The sequence below is a fragment of the Salmo salar genome, chromosome 27 (genome assembly GCF_965601325.2).
Source record: "Salmo salar chromosome 27, fSalSal1, whole genome shotgun sequence".
Taxonomy (NCBI): Eukaryota; Metazoa; Chordata; class Actinopteri; order Salmoniformes; family Salmonidae; genus Salmo; species Salmo salar.
The window spans coordinates 28702500-28719813 of record NC_138317.1 but is presented as its reverse complement, the minus strand read 5'-3'; the positions used below and the strand labels follow the sequence as shown (position 1 = coordinate 28719813).

At 48.2% G+C, this 17314-nt stretch overlaps 1 protein-coding gene across 1 annotated transcript in view; it reads right to left on the bottom strand.

The window, feature by feature from the left end:
* Positions 1-17314, bottom strand: part of LOC106588826 (uncharacterized) — a 109621-nt gene that overhangs the window by 6481 nt on the left and 85826 nt on the right. The window lies entirely within an intron of this gene.

The following is a 17314-nucleotide window of genomic DNA, read 5'->3' as shown; positions in this document are numbered from 1 at the left end:
AATAGACTTTCAAATTACCTGCCCCGGATTTACATTGTTATGATCCTGCAGCAACAACAAATGTGAATTATTGTGTGGATTATAATTTATGGATATTGTTGTAGAAATTGAAATTTCGAAGTGGAAATTACAAACTTCAGAAGTCTTTTTAAAACTCAAATACACTACAAGTTTTACATGTCCTGCATTACAGGAAAGCTATCCTGCAACAGGGGGATCAAATGAAGTATGGTTCTACTGTACATGAGTGGCAGTGTGTATCCGCTTTGCCAAATTCTTGTCATTGTCTAGTTAGGCTTGCTTAGGAACGGAAATGATATAGTGAATTCAGAGACAGTCCAGGACCCAGGTTAGGCCTTCGTTTAGTGCGGCGGCAGGTAGCCTAGTAGTTAGAGCGTTGGACTAGTAACCGAAAGGTTGCAAGATTTAATCCCCGAGCTGACAAAGTAAAAATCTGTCATTCTGTCCCTGAACAAGGCAGTTAACCCACTTTTCCTAGCACGTCATTGAAAATAATAATTTGTTCTTAACTGACTTGCCTAGTTAAATAAAGGTAAAAAAATTAAACAAAATAAAAAGGGTGGTGAATATTGGACTAGCTAGTTTTCACATGATCAAACCAAATCAAATCAAAGTTTATTTGTCACGTGCGCCGAATACAACAGGTGTACCTTACAGTGAAATGCTTACTTACAGGCTCTAACCAATAGTGCAAAAAAGGTATTAGGTGAACAATAGGTAAGTAAAGAAATAAAACAACAGTAAAAAGACAGGCTATATACAGTAGCGAGGTTATAAAAGTAGCGAGGCTACATGCAGACACTGGTTAGTCAGGCTGATTGAGGTAGTATGTACATGTAGATATGGTTAAAGTGACTATGCATATATGATGAACTAGAGAGTAGCAGTAGCGTAAAAGAGGGGTTGGCGGGTGGCGGGACACAATGCAGATAGCCCGGTTAGCCAATGTGCGGGAGCACTGGTTGGTCGGTCCAATTGAGGTAGTATGTACATGAATGTATAGTTAAAGTGACTATGCATATATGATAAACAGAGAGTAGCAGCAGTGTAAAAGAGGGGTTGGGGGGGGCACACAATGCAAATAGTCCGGGTAGCCATTTGATTACCTGTTCAGGAGTCTTATGGCTTGGGGGTAAAAACTGTTGAGAAGCCTTTTTGTCCTACTTGGCACTCCGGTACCGCGTACCATGTAGTAGTAGAGAGAACAGTCTATGACTGGGGTAGCTGGGGTCTTTGACAATTTTTAGGGCCTTCCTCTGACACCGCCTGGTGTAGAGGTCCTGGATGGCAGGCAGCTTAGCCCCAGTGATGGGCCGTAAGCACTACCCTCTGTAGTTCCTTGCGGTCAGATGCCGAGCAATTGCCGTACCAGGCAGTGATGCAACCAGTCAGGATGCTCTCGATGTTGCAGCTGTAGAACCTTTTGAGGATCTCAGGACCCATGCCAAATCTTTTTCGTTTCCTGAGAGGGAATAGGCTTTGTCGTGCCCTCTTCACGACTGTCTTGGTGTGTTTGGACCATTCTAGTTTGTTCTTGATGTGGACACCAAGGAACTTGAAGCTCTCAACCTGCTCCACTACAGCCCCGTCGATGAGAATGGGGTCATGCTCAGTGCTCCTTTTCCTGTAGTCCACAATCATCTCCTAGGTCTTGGTTACGTTGAGGGATAGGTTGTTATTCTGGCACCACCCGGCCAGGTCTCTGACCTCCTCCCTATAGGCTGTCTCGTCGTTGTCGGTGATCAGGCCTACCACTGTTGTGTCGTCTGCAAACGTAATGATGGTGTTGGAGTCGTGCCTGGCCATGCAGTCGTGGGTGAACAGGGAGTACAGGAGGGGACTGAGCACGCACCCCTGGGGAGCTCCAGTGTTGAGAATCAGTGTGGCAGATGTGTTGTTACCTACCCTCACCACCTGGGGCCGGCCCGTCAGGAAGTCCAGGATCCAGTTGCAGAGGGAGGTGTTTAGTCCCAGGATCCTTAGCTTAGTGATGAGCTTTGAGGGTACTATGGTGTTGATCGCTTAGCTGTAGTCAATGAATAGCATTCTCACATAAGTGTTCCTTTTGTCCAGGTGGGAAAGGGCAGTGTGGAGTGCAATAGAGATTGCATCATCTGTGGATCTGTTTGGGCAGTATGCAAATTGGAGTGGGTCTAGGGTTTCTGGGATAATGGTGGCCTTTCAAAGCACTTCATGGCTACGGACGTGGGTGCTACGGGCCTGTAGTAATTTAGGTAGGTTGCCTTTATGTTCTTGGGCACAGGGACTATGGTGATCTGCTTCATATACAGTGTGTGCGTCCATTTAGGACATCGGCCAGAGGTCAACTTGTGACAGGGAAGAGTTTGTATTTAGTTGTCTGATGTAGCTTGTTATGACTGGGTCAACTATGACTGGGTCGACCATGACTGGGTCGACCATGACTGGGTCGACCATGACCGGGTCGACCATGACCGGGTCGACCATGACCGGGTTAAATATGACCTGGTTAACTATGGCTGGGTTAACTATGGCTGGGTTAACTATGACTGGGTTAATCATGACTGGGTTAATCATGACTGGGTTAACTATGACTGCTATTACTGGGTTAACAATAACTATGACTGGGTTAACTATGACTAGGTCAACCATGACTTGGTTAGCTATGACTGCTATGACTGAGTTAACTACAACTGGGTCAACTGTGACTGTGTTAACTATGACTAGGTCAACTATGACTGGGTTAACTATGATTGCTATGACTGGGTTAACTATGACTGGGTCAACTATGACTGGGTCGACTATGACTGAGTCAACTATGACTGGGTTAACTATGACTGGGTCGACTATGACTGGGTCGACTATGACTGGGTCGACTATGACTGGGTCGACTATGACCGGGTCGACTATGACCGGGTTAAATATGACCTGGTTAACTATGGCTGGGTTAACTATGGCTGGGTTAAATATGACTGGGTTAATCATGACTAGGTCAACTATGACTGGGTTAACTATGACTGCTATTACTGGGTTAACAATAACTATGACTGGTTTAACTATGACTAGGTCAACCATGACTTGGTTAGCTATGACTGCTATGACTGAGTTAACTACAACTGGGTCAACTGTGACTGTGTTAACTATGACTGGGTTATTAGTGTGTAGAGTGGGTCAGAGTAGTGTGTCGTCTCAGTGTAGAGTGGGTCAGAGTAGTGTGTAGTCTCAGTGTAGAGTGGGTCAGAGTAGTGCGTAACCTCAGTGTAGAGTGGGTCAGAGTAGTGTGTGACCTACAGGCATACTATGTTCTGAGCCCTGGACAAAGCAGGTCGCTGGGGTCGAGCAAGGCCTAGGCATAGGGTCATCAGGGTCATCAATAACAATCCAGAAAGTAGAATAGCTCATATGATGTAATGGATTGATATATTTTCAAATTGAATGTCCTGGATATACAGTACCAGTCAAAAGTTTGGACACACCTACTCATTCAAGGGGTTTTCTTTATATTTACTATTTTCTACAATGTAGAATAATAGTGAAGACCACAAAACTATTAAATAACACATATCATGTAGTAACCAAACAAGTGTTAAACAAATCAAAATATATTTTAGATTCTTTAAAGTACCCAACATTTGCCTTTACATTTTAGTCATTTTTAGCAGACACTCTTATCCAGAGCGACTTACAGTAGTGAATGCATACATTTCATAAACTTTTTTGCTGGCCCCCCGTGGGAATTGAACCCACAACCCTGGCGTTGCAAACACCATGCTCTACCAACTGAGCTACAGGGAAGGCTTGATGACAGCTTTGCACAGTCTTGGCATTCTCTCAACCAGCTTCATGTGGAATGCTTTTCCAACAGTCTTGAAGGAGTTCCAACTATGCTGGGCACGTGTTGGCTGCTTTTCCTTCACTCTGAGGTGCAACTTATCCCAAACCATCTCAATTGGGTTGAAGTCAGGTGATTGTGGAGGCCAGGTCATCTGATGCAGCACTCCATCACTCTCATTGGTCAAATAGCCCTTACACAGCCTGGAGGCGAGTTTTTGGTCATTGTCCTGTTGAAAAATTATAGTCCTTCTAAGCACAAACCAGATGGGATGGCATATCGCTGCAGAATGCTGTGGTAGCCATGCTGTTTAAGTGTGTCTTGAATTCTAAATAAATCACAGACAGTGTCACCAGCAAAGCACTCCCACACCATCACACCTTCTCCTCCATGCTTCATGGTGGGAACCACACATGCGGAGATCATCCGTTCACCCACACCACGTCTCACAAAGACACAGCGGTTGGAACCAAAAATCTCAAATTTGGACTCATCAGACCAAAGGACAGATTTCCACCAGTCTAATGTCCATTGCTCGTGTTTCTTGGCCCAATCAAGTCTTTTCTTCACATTGGTGTCCTTTTAATAGTGGTTTCTTTGCAGCAATTCATTCATGAAGGCCTGATTCACACAGTCTCCTCTGAACAGTCGATGTTGAGATGTGTCTGTTACCTGAACTCTGTGAAGCATTTATTTTGGCTACAATCTGAGGTGCAGTTAACTCTAATGAACTTATCCTCTGCAGCAGAGGAAACTCTGGGTCTTCCTTTCCTGTGGCGGTCCTCATGAGAGCCAGTTTCATCATATCGCTTGATGGTTTTTGGGACTGACCTTCATGTCTTAAAGTCATGATGGACTGTCATTTCTCTTTGCTTATTTGAGCTGTTCTTGCCACAATATGGACTTGCTTTTTATACCAAATAGGGCTATCTTCTGTATACCACCCCTACCTTGTCACAACACAACTGATTTGCTCAAATGCATTAAGAAGGACAGAAATTTCACAATGTACTTTTAACGAGGCACACCTGTTAATTGAAATGCAATCCAGGTGCATTTCAAGCTCATGAAGCTGGTTGAGAGAATGCCAAGAGTGTGCAAAGCTGTCATCAAGGCAAAGGGTGGCTACTTTGATGAATCTCAAATATATTTTCATTTGTTTAACACTTCTTTGGTTACTACATGATTCCATATGTGTTATTTCATAGTTTTGATGTCTTCACTATTATTCTACAATGTAGAAAATAGTAAAAATAAAGAAAAATGAATGAGTAGGTGTGTCCAAACTTTTGACTGGTACTGTACATCATTTTTGATCATTAAAAGGCAGAGTTCACAGCCAACTAATATCGAGGGTGGATGGTTATTCAACAGCTGGACAGTTGTTGTTTTTCTGACAAACTTTGAGCCACAGTACCTTAGATCAACACTTGGTTTGGTGGGAGGGTTTAGCAAACACATTAAGTAGGCTACCAGTAGTTTATAACTGGGCACATGGATTTGAAAACAACAAAAATCCCATTCATCAACGTTGATGAGAAATTTGAGTTTTGACGTACATTTATTAAAGGGTAATCTGTGATTCCTACATCCATTGTTGGGGTTTTTAATTCTTGATATACAATGCCTTCAGAAGTATTCATACCCCTTGACTTATTCCACATTTTGTTTTATTACAGCGGGAATTCAAAATGGATGAAATAGTTTTTTTCTGAGATATGAGATATTTCTGTATTTCTTTTTCAATAAAATTGCAAACATTTTAAATAACATGTTTTTACTTTGGTATTATGGGGTATTCTGTGTAGATGGGAAAGAGAAAAATAAATTCCATCCATTTTGAATTCAGACTGTAACACAACAAAATGGGGTATGAATACTTTATGAAGTCACATACCCATTGATTCTTGAGAAATATAATTTATAAATGCCTCATGAGCTTAGTTCAACTGTCATAACCCATCAGAACCCAAAATATACGCTTGTTTTACTCCTTTGTTGATAAACAATGTAATTGTAGCTAAACAAACACTGTTAGCCTCAAAACATGGTTAAAACTGTAATTTGGATTTAATGGATGGCCATTCTTTGCATCCATAGCCCTGTTTATGAATTTACATTTCTCCAGCCTCATCCCTGAGCTATTTCCCAAATCAATGGCGGGTGACCGCTTTGTTGTTTGAACCACAGATTGCCCCTTTAAACATCATCAAAATGGTTTGTTGGCAATGTTTTACATACATTTACTTATATACAGCTATTAACTATTGAGCAATACTAAAGGGTTTTGATTTCCCAGTTATGCCTATTTTAATTGTGCATAAGGTTATGCAAATGAAATGTAGTCTCATGGCCACTAGGTGGAGGTAGCTGCATGCCATTTGAACTAGGCTCCCAAAGACAACAACAAGTGTGTTAAGGTTCAGCATAGCTGATCAAGGCTACCACTTGTTGATCCCAATCCATCATTAAACTCTTAAAGCAGGGTACAGGCCTGCTTTATGCTGGCACAGGATCCACCTCATGCCATAACTTCAGGTAGCCTATGTTCATGGACATGGGAATGGACATTCTCCCCAGGAATTTTCTTTGATTTTGACAACTGGGATTTGCTTTTCTCAAACAACATTTCATGGTGAGATGTTGAAAACATGCCTGTCATGAAAGGAAATTGTTCTGAGGTAGCTAGGGCCCCTTGTCCCCCATAGAATAAACTGATCTACGATATGTTGAGTGACTCTCGGTTCAAAAGGCACTCGACATGAAATATGGTACATGGTTGGGGGCAAGTTTGGTTATGGGAAGCTGACAGAGAAACCACTGGTCGTTAGGCTACTGTTTGTTTAGCTCCTCTGTGGGGGAAAAACATTGTGAAACGCACAACTAGTTCTCACAGTCTCATGTCAGAATAAGACATTCATCCATGTTCCTCAAATTTCGAAGTTATTGCAAACGCCAAATTGTATAAAAGTTAACGTTAGGCATTAACCCCTGAAATCTTAAGGTTAGGCATTAACTCCAAATGGTAAGGGTTAAGGGTTGGGATAGACTTTTAAAAAACACACAAAAAACTTTCTATTGCTGGATTTCAAACTTGCAACCTTTGTAATCAGAGGCAAGTGTTTACGCCATCTGCCATCCCCGTCCACAATACTTTAGCAATACCGAAACCTACTTGAAGATAACAATGCTCACTGTTGCCCCTAGTGGCAGGTTTCCACATAATCTCCCGACGTCCTCAGACATGGATGGACGTCGGATACTGACTTGTATCACGTGTGACCTGGCTGGAGACGCACATGCCTGCGTCTCACTAACGCAGCACTCTCACTAACGCATTACATAACAACAGAGAGAGCGAGAGCGAAAGAGAGAGGCATATGAAGGGACATCCATGCACAAACATCTATAGAATCTGTCTTTATATATCTCTTTCTCTCGCTCTCTCTCCCTCACTTTCTGTCTCCTCTTCTCCATCTCCCTCTCGCACACACATACACAAACACAGTGCCTGACTGTCTTAGTCTACGTGAAAATCACTGGTAACAGCAACCAGATGGTGGGAGGAACAAGGCCTACCAGATCCTTCACACACACTCACACACACCAACACACACACAAACACAGTGCAGAGCCTAGCGGAGCCCAGAGGAGCTCAGTAAACAGTGGCAATCAGAACCCCATCAGACCTATTGAAGACCTGCCAAGTCCTACTAGACCCAGAGAGAGCAAGGAGCCACAGTTTCCTCTGAGCATTTTTACTGCCCACGAAGGACAAATAAAGCAAAGGCATTACAACACAAATATATGTGTCTGTCCTGTCTCAATCTGGGATGACCTCCATATCAAATATACAACCTGGACGGAGTTGAGGGAGAAATAGATATATAGATGTTTTATACTGTTTCTTCACTGTGTGGGATGTTTTTTTTTAAGGGGGGCTGAACTTGCAGCTGGGCGCCGAATTGATGATTACTTCCCACTGGGCACATACTGATTGAATCAACATTGTTTCCACGTCATTTCAATGAAATTACATTGAACCAACGTGGAATAGACATTGAATTGACGTCTGGGTCCAGTGGGTTGAGTTCTGCCAGATGTGGGCAGGATTGAAATAAACCCAAGGAAAACTGTTACAGTACTAATCATTTTTTCCTATAATCTCGCAAATCTCAGTTTAAGATGAAACTGACTTCATGTTCAAAATGATCCTATTTACACTTTGTAGTAAATTTTTGCACTATAATATCTGTTTTTGACTCATATCAATGCCACATAGGTCGCTTTCAAAACAAGAAGTTGCTTTTTAGGGGCAGTCACTCTTTAATGTCTGTTTCTGATGATATTTTGTCCTACTAGTACTTTGTACTGTTGAAACGATGTTTGGATATTTTACTGTATATACTGTAGATCATGAGGTACTACTGGCCATCTGGGCGAGGCAGCGAAATGCTACTGGCAACCTCAATTGGGATTGAAATACAAGAAAATGGATTTGGATAGATCAATAGCTAAGGTTATAATATGTTGGTAAAGACTGCTATAACAAAGCAGGGTAACTATATTGGGAGTGTATATTTGTAATGGCTGTCAAATGGAGTAGACCAAGGCGCAGCGTGTTGAGTGCTCATCATGTATTTATTTTACTGAGAACACAATAAACAAAGAAATAAAACCCGACAGCCAAACAGTTCTGTCAGGTTGGCGACACTAAACAGAAATTAACCACCCACAAAACCCAAAGGAAAACAGGCTGCCTAAGTATGGCTCCCAATCAGAGACAACAAGATACAGCTGTCCCTGATTGAGAACCATACCCGGCCAAAACAAAGAAATACAAAACCTAGAAAAAAGGACATAGAATGCCCACCCTAGTCACACCCTGGCCTAACCAAAATAGAGAACAAAAACCTCTCTATGGCCAGGGCGTGACAGTACCCCCCCAAAGGTGCGGACTCCGGCCGCAAAACCTGACTCTAAAGGGGAGGGTCCGGGTGGGCCTTCTGTACGGCGGCGGCTCTGGTGCGGGACGTGGACCCCACTCCACCTTCGGCTTGGCCCACTTAGGTGGCGCCTCTGGAGTGGGGACCCTCGCAGCGGGCCCCGGACAGGCGGGCGACTCTGGCAGCTCCGGACTGGCGGGCGACTCTGGCAGCTCCGGACTGGCGGGCGACTCTGGCAGCTCCGGACTGGCGGGCGACTCTGGCAGCTCCGAACTGGCGGGCGACTCTGGTAGCTCCGGACTGGCGGGCGACTCTGGTAGCTCCGGACTGGCGGGCGACTCTGGCAGCTCCGGACAGGCGTGCGACTCTGGCAGCTCCGGACAGGCGGGCTGGGGAGACATGCAGGACGGCTGGCTCTGGGAGCAGGCACAGGACTCACCAGACTGGGGAGACATGCAGGAGGCCTGCCTCTGGGAGCAGGCACAGGACTCACCAGGCTGGGGAGACATGCAGGAGGCCTGGCTCTGGGAGCAGGCACAGGACTCACCAGGCTGAGGAGACTTGCAGGAGGCCTGGCTCTAGGCGCAGGCACAGGACTCACCAGGCCAGGGAGAAATGCAGGAGGCCTGGCTCTGAGCGCAGGCACAGGACTCACCAGGCTGGGGAGACTTGCAGGAGGCCTGGCTCTGGGCGCAGGCACAGGACTCACCAGGCTGGGGAGACATGCAGGAGGCCTGGCTCTGGGAGCAGGCACAGGATAGACCGGGTCCTGGGGACGCACTGGAGGTCTGCAGCGCACGGCCTGCACAACCCGTCCTGGCTGACTTGTCACTGTAGCCCGGCACGGGCGAAGTGCTGGCACAGGGCGAACTGGGCTGTGCTGGGGAATGATGGCTGCCGTGCGTAGAGCAGGCGCAGGGTAGGCTGGACCTAGGAGACGCACTGGTGGCCAGATGTGCTGCGCCGGCGCACTTCTCCCTGGCTGAGTGCCAACTCTAGCACGGCACTTGCGGGGGGCTGGTATCGACCGCACCGGACTGTGCGTGTGGATGGGCAAGACCGTGCGCACTTCCGCATAGCACGGTGCTCTCCACGTCAACCGCTCCCCACGGTAAGCATGGGGAGATGGCTCAGGTCTATTGCCTGACTTCGCCAATCTCCCGTGTGCCCGCAGCCCCCCCCCCTCCCAGATTTTTTTGGGGGGCTGCCTCTCAGACTCCCGTAGCTCCCTTAACTTGTCCTCTCAGAATCGACATTCCGACTCCCATGTCCATCCTTCTTCCCGGTGCTCCAATCCACACTGCTTGGTCTTCTTTTGGTGGGTGGTTCTGTAACGGCTGTCAAATGGAGTAGACCAAGGTGCAGCGTGTTGCGTGCTCATCATGTATTTATTTTACTGAGAACACAATAAACAAAGAAACAAAACCCGACAGCCAAACAGTTCTGTCAGGTTAGCAACACTAAACAGAAATTAACCACCCACAAAACCCAAAGGAAAACAGGCTGCCTAAGTATGGCTCCCAATCAGAGACAACGATATACAGCTGTCCCTGATTGAGAACCATACCCGGCCAAAACAAAGAAATACAAAACCTAGAAAAAAGGACATAGAATGCCCACCCTAGTCACACCCTGGCCTAACCAAAATAGAGAACAAAAACCTCTCTATGGCCAGGGCGTGACAATATTGAGTTGAACTGAGTGAGAGAACTCTATCTGAACTCACAATTTGTAAGAAATTAGGGAAAACCATCATTGCTTTGCTTACATTTACAGTTTACATCCTACACATGCTAACCATTGTAATCAAAGTGCTGAACTTTTAGCATCTCTGTCAACAATGAAAGATATGGGGAGCGTTGGCTCCTTTCTTTTATCTAATTTATCTCTCTGTTTTCCTAGAACATTGTCACCCTCACTTTCACTGTCAGGGAACGTAAAGTTCTCTTTGGCTCTGTCATCATCAACATATCCCTATTTCTAATCATCCAATTTCCATTCACAGACCTACTTCTCCCTCTCCTCTCCTTCCACTTTCTTCTCTCCATCCCCTCCTCTAGTGCCTCCTCTCCACTTTTCCCATGCTCATCCTCTTTTCCCATGCTCCTCCTTTTTTCCCATGCTCCTGCTTTTTTCCCATGTTCCTCCTCTTTTCCCATGCTCCTCTTCTTTTCCCATGCTCCTCTTCTTTTCCCATGCTCCTCTTCTTTTCCCATGCTCATCCTATTTTCCTATGCTCATCCTATTTTCCCATGTTTCTCTTCTTTTCCCATGTTCCTCTTCTTTTCCCATGCTCCTCTTCTTTTCCCATGCTCATCCTATTTTCCTATGCTCATCCTATTTTCCCATGTTCCTCTTCTTTTCCCATGTTCCTCCTCTTTTCCCATGCTCCTCCTCTTTTCCCATGTTCCTCCTCTTTTTCCATGCTCCTCCTCTTTTCCCATGTTCCTCTTCTTTTTCCATGCTCCGCTTCTTTTCCCATGCTCCTCCTCTTTTCCCATGCTCCTCCTCTTTTCCCATGCTCCTCCTGTTTTCTCATGCTCCTCCTCTTTTCCCATGCTCATCCTATTTTCCCATGCAACCCTTCTTTTCCCATGCTTCTCCTCTTTTCCCATGCACCTCCTCTTTTCCCATGCTCCTCCTCTTTTCCCATGTTCCTCCTCTTTTTCCATGCGCCTCCTCTTTTCCCATGTTCCTCTTCTTTTTCCATGCACCTCCTCTTTTCCCATGCTCCTCCTCTTTTCCCATGTTCCTCCTCTTTTTCCATGCTCCTCCTCTTTTCCCATGTTCCTCCTCTTTTCCCATGCTCCTCCTCTTTTCACATGCTCCTCATCTTTTCCCTTCTCATCTCTTTTATTGTCTCATCTCTCTGCTATTGTGACGTTCGTCGTAAGGAGTAGACCAAGGTGCAGCGTGTTGAGTGCTCATGATAAATATTTATTATTATATTCAGAACACTAATACAAAACAATAAACAAAGAAACACGAACGTCACGTTCTGCAGACTTCACTGAGCAAAAAAACAAGATCCCACACTGAAGGAGGGAAAAAGGGCTGCCTAAGTATGATTCCCAATCAGAGACAACGATAGACAGCTGCCTCTGATTGGAAACCCTACTAGGCCAATCAAAGAAAAAAAAACATAGATATATGACACATAGAATGCCCACCCCATGTCACACCCTGACCTAACCAAACAGAGAAAAATGGCTCTCTCAGGTCAGGGCATGACAGCTATACATTTAGTCTATATTTTTGACCCTGAGCTTCCAAAAGCCACTCAACACAGAAGCTGCGAGGCACATCTTAGCATTCATATGCATTCAATCATGGCTGTGGCTTATACAGGCAGAGGCTTCTATGTAAGGTTAAAGCTATAGGTTAATCCTTAAGAGTCTTTTGACTCTCCACTGTGCCAATCTAAATAACACAACAAAAAAAGCCCATCAAAATCCGTCAGTTTAAGATAGAGATATCAGCTTGGGCTGCATCTCAATCCATCTGCAGTAGAAGGTGGCCGACCTACTGCGGTGTTTGTCAGGTCTTCTCACGAAAACCTCTGTAGCATCCCAACGGTTTGGCCGTACTCCCGAGGGAGTACGATGGAGCAGCAGCAGGGTGCCAGGGGTTTCTGCTACAGATTGATTTATACCTGGCTACCATGAGGCTGACTCCCTCGGGAGAGGAGAGTGTGAGCCTCCTCGTGTCCTGCCTGACGGGCCGAGCGTTGGAATGGGCCAACACTGTATGGAATGGCTGCGACTCAGCGAAGAAGAACTACCCTGAGTTCACCCGCCATATCCGGGCCGTATTCGAACACTCTCCAGAAGGCCAGGCGGCGGGTGAGCGACTGTTTCATCTTAGGCAGGAGACGTGGAGCGCGCAAGACTTTGCTCTGGAGTTCCGGACCTTGGCTGCAGGGGCCGGGTGGAACGACAGGGCCCTAATGGATCATTACCGGTGCAGCCTCCGGGAGGATGTCCGCAGGGAGCTAGCGTGTCGGGAAACTACACTATCCCTGGATGAACTGATTGACATGTCCATCCAACTGGACAATCTGATGGCTGCCCGCGGGCGTTCAGAAAGGGTCCTGTCAGTTCCACCTCCTAGCCCTCCCACGCCCATTCCCATGGAGCTAGGAGGGACCGCATCTAAGGGAACCGGAGGAGGGCGCTCCTCCTGCACCAATTGTGGTCACCGAGGACACACGGCCGACCGGTGCTGGGGGGGGGGTCCCTCTGGGAGTCGAGAGGGCAGGCAGAACACTCCTCGTTCACCCCAGGTGAGTCAGCACCAACCTCACCCAGAACCCTCTGTTGGTCACATGTTTGTTTACATTTTTTTTCTTGATTTTTCTCCCTGTTCCCAGCATAAGGCGCTAGTCGATTCAGGCGCAGCGGGGAACTTTATGGATCGCGGACTCACCCTCAAGCTGGAAGTTCCACTGGTGCCGTTAGATTCCCCCTTCCCCGTGCACTCCTTAGATAGCCGGCCATTAGGGTCAGGGCTGGTCAGGGAGACCACGGTGCCACTGGACATGGTAACGCAGGGGAATCATAAGGAGTGAATTAGTTTCTTCCTTATAGATTCACCTGAGTTTCCGGTGGTGCTGGGGCTGCCTTGGCTGGCCAGTCACAATCCCAAGATTTTGTGGAAACAGGGGGTTCTCCAGGGGTGTTCAGAGGAGTGTTCAGGTAGGTGTCTGGGAGTTTCCATCGGTGCCACGTCGATGGAGAGTCCAGACCAGGTTTCCACTGTGCGCATTCCCCCTGAGTATGCCGATTTGGCTCTCGCCTTCTGTAAGAAGAAGGCGACTAAATTACCACCTCATCGACAGGGGGATTGTGCAATAAACCTCCAAGTAAACGCTGCGCTTCCCAAGAGTCACATGTACCCATTGTCCCAGGAGGAGACGTTGGCTATGGAGACATATGTCACGGAATCTCTGGGACAGGGGTACATTCGGCCTCCATTTCACCCGTCTCCTCGAGTTTCTTTTTCGTGAAGAAAAAGGGGGGAGGTCTGCGTCTGTGCATTGATTATAGAGGTCTCAATTCCATTACAGTGGGGTTCAGTTACCCACTACCTCTCATCGCTACGGCTGTGGAATCATTTCACGGAGCGCGTTTTTTCACGAAACTGGATCTCAGGAGCGCGTAAAATCTGGTGCGTATTCGGGAGGGAGACGAGTGGAAAACCGCATTTAGTACCACATCGGGCCACTATGAGTACCTCGTCATGCCGTATGGGTTGAAGAATGCTCCAGCCGTCTTTCAATCCTTTGTGGATGAGATTCTCAGGGACCTGCATGGGCGGGGCGTGATAGTGTATATCGACAATATCCTGATTTACTCCGCCACCTGTGCCGAGCATGTGTCCCTGGTGCGCAGGGTGCTTGGGAGACTGCTGGAGCATGACCTATACGTCAAGGCTGAGAAGTGTGAGTTCTCCAAACGAGCCGTCTCCTTCCTGGGTTATCGCATTTCCACCTCGGGGATGGTGATGGAGTGTGACCGCGTTAAGGCCGTGCGTAATTGGCCGACTCCAACCACGGTGAAGGAAGTGCAGCGGTTCTTGGGATTTGCCAATTACTACCGGAAGTTTATCCGGGGTTTTGGCCAAGTAGCGGCTCCCATTACCTCACTGCTGAAGGGGGGCCGGTGCGTTTACGGTGGTCGACAGAGGCAGACAGAGCTTTCACCCAGTTGAAGGTACTGTTCACTGATGCGCCTGTGTTGGCGCACCCGGACCCCTCCTTATCATTCATAGTGGAGGTGGACGCGTCCGAGGCTGGGGTGGGGGCCGTGCTATCTCAGCGCTCGGGTACTCCACCGAAACTCCGCCCCTGTGCTTTCTTTTCCAGGAAGCTCAGTCCGGTGGAGCGCAACTATGATGTGGGGGACCGGGAGCTGTTGGCTGTGGTCAGGGCTCTGACCATGTGGAGACACTGGCTTGAGGGGGCTAGACACCCTTTTCTCATCTGGACTGACCACCGGAACCTGGAGTATATCCGGGCAGCCAGGAGACTGAACCCGCGTCAGGCACGGTGGGCCATGTACTTCACCCGATTTCAGTTCACTATTTCATATAGACCAGGTTCCATGAACACCAAGGCCGATGCGCTGTCCCGTCTTTATGACACTGAGGATCGGCCCATCGATCCTACTCCCATCCTTCCAGCCTCTAAGCTGGTCGCACCGGTGGTATGGGAGGTGGACGCGGACATCGAGCGGGCGCTACAGGTAGAGCCTGCGCCCTCTAACTGTCCCGCAGGCCCTAAGTACGTTCCGCTTGGTGTCCGTGATCAATTGATTCGATGGGCTCATACACTACCCTCGTCGGGTCATCCTGGGGTGGCGAGGACAGTGCTAGGCCTTAGGGCGAAGTACTGGTGGCCCACCTTGGCTAAGGACGTGAGGTTTTATGTCTCTTCCTGTTCGGTATGCGCCCAGAGTAAGGCTCCTAGGCACTTTCCAAGAGGGACGTTACAACCCCTCCCTGTTCCACAAAGGCCGTGGTCTCACCTGTCGGTGGACTTCCTTACCGATCTTCCCCCGTCTCAGGGGAATACGACGGTTCTGGTGGTGGTGGATCGGTTCTCTAAGTCCTGCCGTCTCCTCCCGTTGCCCAGTCTCCCTACGGCCCTGCAGACTGCGGAAGCTCTATTCACCCATGTCTTCCGGCACTACGGGGTGCCGGAGGACATCGTTTCTGATCGGGGTCCCCAGTTCACGTCCCGTGTATGGAGGGCATTTATGGAGCGCCTGGGGGTCTCGGTCAGCTTGACCTCCGGTTATCACCCCGAGAGCAATGGGCAGGTGGAGAGAGTGAACCAGGTGGTGGGTAGGTTTCTGCGGTCGTACTGCCAGGACCGGCCAGGGGAGTGGTCCAGGTACATACCTTGGGCCGAACTGGCACAAAACTCACTCCGTCACTCCGTCACTCATCCACTAACATGTCGCCATTTCAGTGTGTGTTAGGCGACCAGCCGGTCCTGGCACCGTGGCATCAGAGTTAGACAGAGGCTCCTGCGGTGGAGGATTGGGTGCAGCGCTCCAAGGAGACCTGGAGGGCTGTCCAGGAGGCCCTTAAACAAGCAGGGGGACGGCAGAAGAGGAGCGCTGACCGCCACCTCAGTGAGGCCCCCTTATTCCAACCGGGGGATAGGGTCTGGCTCTCGACCCGAAACCTGCCCCTCCGCCTGCCCTGCCAGAAGCTGGGTCCACAGCGTGTAGGGACCTTCAAAGTCCTGAGGAGAATAAACGAGGTGTGTTACAGATTAAAACTCCCTTCTTATTATTGTATTAACCCCTTGTTTCATGTGTCTCCACTCAGGCCAGTGGTAGCTGGTCCCTTACAAGACGGTGAGGTGCCGGAGGTCCCTCCGCACCCTCTGGACATCGAGGGGTCCCCGGTGTATACAGTACGTACCATTCTGGACTCAAGACGCCGGGTGAGGGGCCTGCAGTACCTCGTGGACTGGGAGGGGTACGGCCCGGAGGAGAGGTGCTGGGTGCCGGTGGGGGACATACAGGATCCATCACTGTTGAGGGATTTCCATCGCCTCCACCCGGATCACCCTGCGCCTCGCCCTCCGGGTCGTCCCCGAGGCCGGTGTCGGTGCGCTGCGGGAGCCGCGCGTCGGGGGGGTACTGTCACGACTCCTGCCGAGGGTGAGTCCTATCCCTGTTCGGGTGGCGCTCGGCGGTCGTCGTCACTGGCCTACTAGCTGCCACCGATCCCTTTTTCCTTTTCTGTTGGTTTTGCCTTTATTTGTTGCACCTGTGTTCTATTTAGTTATTAGATGGGTATTTAAGCCCGTCTCTCCACCTGTTCTGTGTGCGGGCTTGTTTCGTTCTTTCACACTGTGTGTTGTGTAGTGGAACGTGTTTTTGTGTGGGACTTTGTATTTTGATTACGCCCTGTTGTATTTTGGGTGAATACTCTTTTTGGTGGTGCGTCAAATAAAGCACTATAGTAACGCTCTTGTTTCCTGCGCCTGACTCCACACCCACGACGTCCATCGTTACTTAGAGTTGATCAGGTTGTTGATTGTGACCTGTGGAATGTTGTGACACTCCTCTTGATTGGTTGTGTGAAGTTTCTGGATATTGGTGGGAATGTTAACACACTGTCCTGCACGGAGATCCTGAGCATCCCAAACTTGCTCAGTGGGTGACATCTCTGGTGAGTATGCAGGCCATAGAAGAACTGGGACATTTTCAGCTTCCAGGAATTGTGTACAGATCCTTGCGACATGAGGCTATGCATTATCATGCTGAAACATGAGGTTATGGCAGCGGATGAATGGCACGACAATGGGCCTCAGGATCTCGTCACGGTATCTCTGTGCATTTAAATTGCAATCAATAAAATGCAATTGTGTTTGTTGACATCAGAAAACAGCTCGCCCACAAGCCGCCTTCTGCCATCTGCTCGGTACAGTTGAAACCGGGATTCATCCGTGAAGAGCAAACTTCTCCAGCATGCCAGTGGCCATTGAAGCTGATCATTTGTCCACTGAAGTTGTTACGAC